The sequence below is a fragment of the Pseudomyrmex gracilis genome, unplaced genomic scaffold (genome assembly GCF_002006095.1).
Source record: "Pseudomyrmex gracilis isolate BER0280 unplaced genomic scaffold, ASM200609v1 scaffold_2, whole genome shotgun sequence".
NCBI classification, from domain to species: domain Eukaryota; kingdom Metazoa; phylum Arthropoda; class Insecta; order Hymenoptera; family Formicidae; genus Pseudomyrmex; species Pseudomyrmex gracilis.
The window spans coordinates 127,491-133,490 of record NW_018020586.1 but is presented as its reverse complement, the minus strand read 5'-3'; positions in this window follow the sequence as shown (position 1 = coordinate 133,490).

Sequence of the window (6,000 nt, the reverse complement as noted above, 5' to 3'; positions counted from 1 at the left end):
TTCGCGAGTACATTTGCACTTGTCCCCACGCTCCTTGTATTTTCTCTGCCGCTTTACTTTTTTGCTCGCAACAAACGCGGAAGTAAAAACTCTCGAAAATATATATTTGGACACTTTCTCGTTATTTTACAAAACAAATAAGTTGCATTATTTCCCTCTGAAATAATTTATTTTTATAAAGAGATTTGATATTTATAAGTTTCTCTTAATTAGGAAAAAGAATTTTTTATTTAAAAAATATTCTCCGAAGTGTTTGTTAAAGGCAAAACGCGAAACGAAAAAACAAAATCCGTAACATACCGCAAAACACGATTAATGCCATCACGATAACCGAAAACAATGCTCGCGCGTAAACACTTCTGGATTGGGATCAGTTCGGGACTTTTCCCCGGGGCGGGTCACGGGAGCACGAGAAGATATACCCTCGAGATTACAAGGATTACGCGGAGATTGAATCACTTCCCAGCCACCCTGTGCGAATGCCTAAATGTGTCTCCGGCAAGCTGTCCCTTAATCATCGTGTCTTTACCAGAGGTCGTTATCGCGCTTCCGATTCGAAATTATACGCTTCGTGTTCCGAATTGCATCAGAAAACGCTCCTTATCACTTGCGCTTGTTATCACAGCGCGTTGCACCACCGTTATTATTTGTACATTACATATGTATGTGCATTTCTTCTTCAATCGGAAATTACAAAACATAAATATAAGCGTTTAGTTGTTCCACGTAACAATTGGTATATTAGATAATAGTTAAAAACATCGAACCGTATATAAATATTTACAGAAGCTAAATCATATAAGTCGGTACGTTAAATTTCTAAATGTCATTAAAAAATGTTATGTACTTCCTAAACAACAATATTTATTTACACGACTAATATTAGAATCAAAATGTTGTCAAAATAAAAAAAAATAAAAATTCCGATACTACAGCACAGTGGAAAAGAACAAGACAGCGATATAGCGCCGCAAATATAAAAAAAAAAAGAAAAGAAAAAAAGAATTCCGGAAGGCGAGTGGCCGAACTTTTCTTGTTCGCTGCGAGTGATCGCGTCAATTATGTGAAACGCGCGTAATGAAAGCGCCGTCGTGAAAACCAGTTGAAAACAAACTCTGAAAGGATCTTGGCAACCCCTAATCAAGTCCCGTTTAATAAAACCGGGTCCGGGGATCTCTGAGTCTTGCACCCCCAGCGTCGGGGGCGAGCTCGGCTAATCTGACTTTGATTAAACTTTTAGCGACACCGAAAAGGGTGCCCGAGGCCGACAGAAACGCGCGCGCACCTTGGCGCGCGTGCGAATGTGTGCGTGCGCTGACGTGTAAGTCGATTTTTATTACGTTCCGTCGCATACATTATAGCACGGTACTACGCGCTCGCGCGCGCGTTTAATGGGCTTATCGACGCCGCGAGATTACGACACAATAAAAGTTTCCCAATGCGCCCGAAAACCGCATCCGATCAGGTCGCGTTTAGCCGCTATTTCGTCACGCTTGTTTTGCATTCGTATATTATCAAAGCTTATTTCGTATTCAATATTCGGTAGTACAATGTTTGTCTACGCACGCGTCCCGTCGACACATTTGTCTCTAAGTAGATTATCCTATTATCTCTCTTCGAGATGTTATAAATTCTGACGATGCTCGTTTATTTTCATTAAATTTAATTCAAAGAATCGAACATCGAAGAAAGCGACAAAGACGAGAAGATCATCACTCACCGCAAACGCGATGCAAGTTGTCCATCCACTGCTCCATTCGGCTTCTGCGTCAAGGACTTCGGGTTCGGGCGTCGTACCAGGTATCACGTTATGACACTTTCAAACGTATTGCGCGTTATTTAATTGAATTAAACACAATAATTAACATCCGAACTTCTGAACGTTCTGCCGCGCGCGCGAACTTTCATAACTCTATAGTAGCGCTCTCTGCCGGCGAACGAAGTAGCTGCGAGCAAATGTTACCAACCGATGTAGAGCAAAGTAGTTATCGACGGGACGCAACGTTATCGCGCGATGGTAATGTAGATATCGTTGATATCGGTGAGTGTACGATTTTGAACACGTGTTCAATTTATGAATGAAGACCCGGGACGGCAGCATCGCGACGACGCGTGCGGAAGAACATCGTTGGCAGCTTTTTCTTCAGGTTTCTTCAAAAAGTAAGTACTTTATTACATGTCAAAAGGTATTGTATACAATGAAATATATTCAAATTGTCATCCGTTTGCCGGAGCGTTGTAAAAGATAAGAGGGAAAAGTGTTGTTGATACGTGACAGAGTTCACGCGCATTGTACACAGTCAAAGGTAAAGAGAGTGATAAAAACGATCAAGATCAGTGAATCACTTTATTGTCACACGCCATCACTGGCATTATCTGGATCTTAATTATCTTTTATCAGATATATACTGAATACAGTCACACTAACGCTTTTATACTTAAATCGTCTCGCGATCTCCTGCCACGAACTCCGTGTGTGTGAGTGTGACGACCGCAGCTTTTACGACCGATCGCGCGGCGAGAGGAGAAAAACAACCAAGATAAATAATTTACAGAAATAATAACAGAGAACATTCTTTGTATACGTGTCGTAATGTACATATATATATATATGTATATAATATTTCGTGCCGAATTTCTTCTTGCAAAAGCGAAGAAAGAAGAAACGCGTTCACGGAGCTCACGGCCGAGGTTTCGCGAAACGTTTCGTCTATAAACGTACTGCTTAACTTTTCTCTTTCGTTAATTCTGTTCTGTTTTTTCTTCCGTTTTTATCCAAACGAAAAAATGGCACTCTTTCTTAATGCTCGCGCTCTTTCGTTCTCGAGACATATTATATATATGTATATATAAATATATAAATATATATATTTATGCTCTCTCCTCATTTTCTTTTTCACTCCGTTTTACTTTCTTTCGCGCACTCTTTCACGCTCTTTCTCTCGCTCCGCACTTGCCATTCTCTCCCTCTCTTTCTCGCCCGTTTCTCTGTCTCTCTTTCACTCTTATATACTTTGAGGAAATAAATTCGGACGTTTACTATTGATAAATCAGAAATTGTACGAGCCCCGTCGCGGTTGCGTCTCGAGCGACGGGCGACTTCGGACAGTGATATATTTATATTCTCTTTTTTTTTTCTCTCATTTAATATTAAAGATCGTAAACTGCTCGCGATCTTACGACCGACTCGTGGACTCGTTTCTATAGAAGACAAAATGCGAGACAACTTGGATCACCTCATCAAAGCTAAATGTCGTGTATTCGAAATGATCGTGTGTCGGAAGGAAATCTAATCAAGACGTCTGATAATTAGAGCGCGCGCCAGCACGCTTCTCGCAATGATCGATCGATCGATCGGCAAGACGACATGATATGCGGTCTAACACGAATAGCGCTTTTCAATTCGTCTAAGTGTATTATCGATGAATACGAGTCGCTCGTGAGCTTACGATACAAGATTACAAGATCGCCTAAGCTACGTTTGGACTTCTTTCTACGAGAATAGTTCGATAATTCATTTTGCAACTTGATATCTTGCAGGCGTGATCTCTCTCTCTCTCTCTCTCTTTCTTTCTCTTTCGCAATTCTTCCAATCCATGTTTCTTCTCGCCGTGACTCGCGCTCTCCACACACACACACACGCACTCTTGCTTTTTCTCCAAATCTCTCTTTTACACCTCTTGTAACATGTACACACACACACACACACGCACACGCACACGCACATATAGCATACGCGCACATCCTATCGTAGTGTTGTAAACCTAAATTTGCGTCTTAAATTTGACAAAAGTGGTACATACCCCTTGGCTCGCTCAGGCATTTTTGCGATGCGCATAAAGTGTTTATTATTTTTTTTTTATCGTTTGCTAGATTCTCTTTTTTTCCTCTCTGTCTCTCTCTTAATTATACATTCTGAGCTTTTCGTTAGCTTCTACTACTCAAAATCGATAATAGTTCTCGAGGTTAAACCCCGATCTCTTTTCATTAAGTAATAATATATAGGTACAAAGTTTTGGATAATAATTTGTTCATTTGATAGTTGTAATATTATGTATACATATGATTCTCACGATGCGCTTGATTTTTCGAGTTCCTTTCTAGAATTGAGCATGCCTATGTACAAATGGGCATGGTAAGAATAAGAAATCGACGAATGCTCTTCGCGCTGTTTCTCATGACACATCGACATGACCCTAATCGATCGATCACTTACCGGACATTAAGTAGTATATTAATATTATTATTACTGTTAGACAATGTGTTCGCGATAAACAAATGTTTTACGTTTACTTTCGTCACTCTCGTAAAGTTTTGTTGTTATACGGCTAAGCGCACGTCGTTTTTGGTTTTTATTCCATCGGAGAACAACCCCGTGTCGTGCTACTTTATCGCTATTCTACTAGTAGTGCGCGTTATCGTGTTCATGTTTGCAAACAATGCGAACGAATTACTCGAGACTTCGCTCATAACTTCTTGCTCAAAGAGTGTGTGCAGTCTTTTTACAAACGGTTTTTATTATATTTATATATATATATATATATATATGTACAAATATTCTATAACTTCTTAAAACTCTAAAAGTAATGCGAAATTCGTGGTTTAATCGTTTTTTTTTTTTTTTTTTTTATTTGTCGGAGATACAAGACCACACAAGAAACAGCTGACGAAGAGACTGGGGTCGAATTTAATTAATTTTCGCGAAGGATCTTTACGGGTCGCGCGTAAATGGCGCGTTACAAACTGAAGATTTCTTTTTTTTTTTGTTTACGTAGTATAGTCTTGTATATTTTTATCAGTTAACTATTACAGACTTGTGTATTTAATTAGTGTTTGTCCCACGATCTCGATAAAGTTCGTGCATTTGCAAAATACGTACTTATAGAAATCAGCTTACGGTATAATATTTTTTTCGCAGTTTATCTTCTTTTTACATAACATTTCTCTTTGTCTTCGGATAGATCTCTATTTTTTTTTATCTTTGTTTTTCTCACGAGTAAAAAAGCTTTCTTTCTTTTGCTACTAATCTTAAGCATGTTTATAGATATGACAAGATGTGACCATCAGTTTTTTTTTTTTTTTTTTTTTTTTTTTTTTTCTATACATTTCCTTCGTTTTCTCTAAAGCTCGATCGGTCGAAGACGCGTTGCGTTTACCTAGAATTTAATCGTAAACAATCGGATTATCGGTGACATCTACAATGGCTCATCTGTAAATCAACGATATTTCGTTTATCTCGTTTTCATCAAACTCTAAATGCTAAGTTTCTTACGTCATAACTCGCTTAAACGACGGAATGGCATGTGTGTTTTTTTTTCGATGACAATTCGATATATAATCGCAGCACGCGTATCAAACTCCGCGCCTTACATTTAAATCGGTTTCTTACTTCGAAAAAATCGCGTTGTAGATTGCATAGAAATAGTCGTTATAATATATCAGAGAGCGGAAATGCGAATGAGACAATCGTTTTTTTTTTTTTTTTCAAATTACAAAGCAAGATATTATTTTTACCTTTGGTCAATTATAGTGAAAGTTGTGATAAGAAGAAGAGACGTCGACGCGTCGCAGACGTTCGCGTTGGATTTCTTCTTGTACGACTTCGATCACCCAAGAAACGTTTTGATGCGAATTATCTCGAAATATAGAAAGTCTCTACGTTTTTTTGTGAACCTATTCTTCTAGCAAATTTTTATATAGTAAATCGTAGATTTACAAAAATATACATAATACAGCCATGTGAAGCTTTTCGTTCCATTTGTCAATTTTCATTGATAATATCCAAGGAGTACCTTCCACCTACAATGATTTGTAATCCAATGACGTAAACAATGTCACGAAAAAACTTATACCTTTACAGAAAATTAAACGCAAAACTTATATACAAACGAGACTCCCAAAGAAAATTTTTCCTGCAGCTATTTTTCTACCTCACATTTGCTTAATGTGTCAAAGAAAAAACTCGCAGACAAGCGAATTGTGTGATATATTGACACGAAT